General features: G+C 40.3%; 1 long non-coding RNA gene across 1 annotated transcript; it reads right to left on the bottom strand.

The window, feature by feature from the left end:
* Positions 1-432: 432 nt before the first annotated feature.
* Positions 433-2127, bottom strand: LOC112844739 (uncharacterized). The gene is made up of 3 exons (XR_003217484.1): positions 1896-2127; positions 1166-1241; positions 433-1042 (listed from the first exon to the last, which is right to left on the bottom strand). It is a non-coding gene; the product is annotated as an uncharacterized LOC112844739 (long non-coding RNA).
* Between the last annotated feature and the right edge of the window lie 1429 nt (positions 2128-3556).

Here is a 3556-nt window from a genome sequence, read left to right as displayed (position 1 = left end):
AGAATTCTTTCCAGAATTCTGAAAGACAATCTCTCACAACTCCCCCATCGTCATGGGCCATTTCAGGTGTTCCATCAGGCAGTACGAACTGGATTTTGATGTCGACATCTTCAAGGTCCTTATCACTAAAATGTGAAATGAGCTCTGACATTACCTGCCCTCTGTGGACCACCACTACTCTCCTCACTCTCTCACTGGATGGACCAGGGTGTGGAGAAAAAATCAGGGTGTCATCCAAATTTATTGGCTCACTGTCAGAAAAGGGGCCAACAAAAATAATGTCACTGCTGTGAGAAGTGTTAGCACTTAGAGACTGCGTGGAAGATTGTGGAAGGTTATCGTTTGGAGTGTCTTCAATGTATGTCACATCATGGCTGATTGTTTCAAATGGAGAAGATGTTTGGACTGTAGTGACTTTGGTTTGAGGACTCTCTTCAATTTCTGAAGATGGATGCAAACCTGGGCTGGAACTCTGAAGGCTGTCATTTTGTTTTTTCTTTGTGGTGAGGTAGAACCTGAGGATATTTAGTTTTGTGACATGATAAAGTTCTCCTACTGTTAATGCATCATCGACTATCATCTCTTGATAATCCTTTAGATCACAGTCAAAATCTGTTAAGGGCCCCTGAATGTTTCCTCCATCTGGAAAGAACAGGCCTGTTGCAACCTGTAATATGTCCCTTTTCTTGGCATCCTTGCAAATGTCTATTTTTCTTGTTCCTCCTCCTCGTCTAGCTCTAACCTGCTTGAAAACCTCAGTGTCTTCATCATAATGCATCCATCCTATTTCTATTTTTCTATTTCTCTTCAGAGCATTTCTTTTATGGGTTGTTTGGGAATGTTCTTCTTGCCGTGTACTACTGCCATCCTCTTCAGATAATTTTCTTTTGGACAGTTTGGATTTCAGCCGTTCAAAAAGCGCTGACTTGCGGCTGCTGCCCCTCCGTCTGCAAAATCCAAATACTGCTAGACGATCACCATATGATGGCAAATAAGTCTTCAGCTCCTCATCTGTCATTAGACTTATGACACTGGCATCAATCTAAAGATGGAAAAATAATTTAATTTATTAAAACAACCAGCCTTGAAAATACAATCCTATTTTTAACTTAAGAACAATAAGGAAAAGTTGCATTTCAACCAGTATCTTGTTGGAATTAATTACCTTCTCATTCTCCAAGGTCTGTATAATTTCCTCAGAGACTTCTCTTTGTTTCAAGAATTCAATCAAGTCTCCCATGCTGTAAGGAAGGATGTAAATTAAAATTACCTATTATAAAGCCACAATATTATCATCAAAGTATCTGTGCCTACATTATGGGATCTGACTATGGTGGAGAAGTGGGAATTGCATTTTTAAGTGTCCATTTGCACTGTAACTACAATCTGCATCACAATACAGTCAATCCCACATTTTCTCAGTTTTCTGGTTACATTTTTATTGGTTTTGTTCCTTATTTATATAGTTTTCAGTCATATTCCCTGTTTTGGGTGATTTTGTTTTATACAGTGCTGTACACTTATTACGCATGCTTTCAGCAAAACGTCTGTTTCATCAAACGTAACAGCTGTCATTAGCGTGTAACAGAAATGGTAAATAAATGGTAAAATGGGCTGTATTTATATAGCGCTTTTCTAGTCCCTAAGGACCCCAAAGCGCTTTACACATCCAGTCATCCACCCATTGACTCGCACATTTACACACTGGTGATGGCAAGCTACATTGTAGCCACAGCCACCCTGGGGCGCACTGACAGAGGCGAGGCTGCCGGACACTGGCGCCACCGGGCCCTCTGACCACCACCAGAAACCTTATAGGTACCTTTGGTTAACCCTCACGTTGCATTCTATTCAACTTTGTATGTAACAATCGCTGTCACAGCGTTTTTGTATACCTTTTATCCAGTTATCATTTGTAGGAAGGCATTCAAAGCTGAAGAACCTGGCGCCATTTGTAGCTCACGAGACGATCCAGTTTTGAGTGCGCGCGCCTTTGTGCCATATCCTTCCGGGTAACAAGGAAATGACGTCATTCACGTAGATTACTGATTGGCAGAGCTAACTCGAAATTTCGAGTTATTTTCTCGAAATTTCGAGTTATTTTTCTCATAATTTCGAGTTACTAAGTCGAAAATTCGACTTAGTAACTTAGTATCGTTTTTTTTTTTTTATTAGTGGCGGAAACGGGCTTCCATAGATATGGGTCGCATAGGGTCAAAAAAATCGGATTTGATGCGCTTTCGCCTGCAGTGTGAACGTAGCCTTAGTGATTATTCAGATTTTCATTTCAGTTATGATTTTAGTATTACTGTAGTATTATGGTGGTAGTATTGTAGTTATTGCAGCGCAGTAAACTGAGTGTGTTAACTGAAACAGTAAAATGTAATTGGACGTCTGCAGAGATGCTCTTTATTTCAGGCGACGTTCAGGATGAAAGTGTTGAAGGACTGACTTACACTGTCTTTGTGTCTTTGTTTAGAAGCAGAGCGACACAGATGGATCCAGTTCTCAACCCTGTCATCACTGTGGTGGTGGGAAAGACTTTCGTCGTGACCTCTGTGGAAAAACTTTCAGTTGGCAAGACACCCTAAAAATACATCAATGTAAACACACTGGAGACAAACTGAAATACTGCAAAGAATGTGGGAGAAGCTTCACCACATCAAGTGACTTAAAACAACATGAACTGATTCACAGTGGGGTTAAAAAGCTCCTCTGTGATCAGTGTGGGTCATCCTTCACCACTGCAAGTCAGCTTAAAACACACAAACGAGTCCACACAGGAGAGAAACCGTACAAGTGCAGACACTGTGACAAAAGCTTCTCACATTCAAGTAGTTGTAACTATCATGAACGTGCACACATAGAAGGAAACTACAGCTGTGACCAGTGTGACAAGAGCTTCAGGAATCTCAGTTCATACTCCGAACACAAACGATCCCACGTTACTAATAAACTGTTTCACTGTTACCAATGTGCCCAAACATTCACCTCATTGTCTGCTCTGTGCAAACATCAGCGTGATCACTCAGGGCTGAAATCACTCCCATCACTGGATCACAGTGAATCTGAAGAGACAGAAAGATCCTCTGGTTTCAGTGTCAGACTCAAAAAGCTTGAGATCAGGCTCCACAGAGTTCAGATAGAATCATTTAAACTTGTGTTGAACTGAACTGGTTGCTGGGCTGAACTTCTACATAATACAGATTTACATGGGATCTTATTTTCTGTCGTTTTACTGAGTCAGTTTTGTCATTTTTTCTCTCTCCTGGTTTTGCTCGTCTGTAAATAATTGAAACTCAGTCAAATAGTTCATTGTTCTCCAGCAAAACATTTTGGAAACTCATGTTTAACCTTTAAAACTCTGACATGTTTTAGCACACAAGGCTTCATCGGGGAGTTCACTCATGATTGGACCATGAGAATAAAGGTTTTTAGTTCTTTCAAAGAGAGTCTTGGAGCTGTTTGATGTTTCTGTTTTTTCTACATAAAGGAAGAAACTATTTTTCTTGCTTTATGTAGTGTGGAAGTTTTTAATGTTTCTTTCATCTGTGAT

The sequence above is a fragment of the Oreochromis niloticus genome, unplaced genomic scaffold (genome assembly GCF_001858045.2).
Source record: "Oreochromis niloticus isolate F11D_XX unplaced genomic scaffold, O_niloticus_UMD_NMBU tig00001116_pilon, whole genome shotgun sequence".
NCBI lineage: Eukaryota > Metazoa > Chordata > Actinopteri > Cichliformes > Cichlidae > Oreochromis > Oreochromis niloticus.
This window is presented reverse-complemented; position numbering and strand designations above follow the sequence as displayed.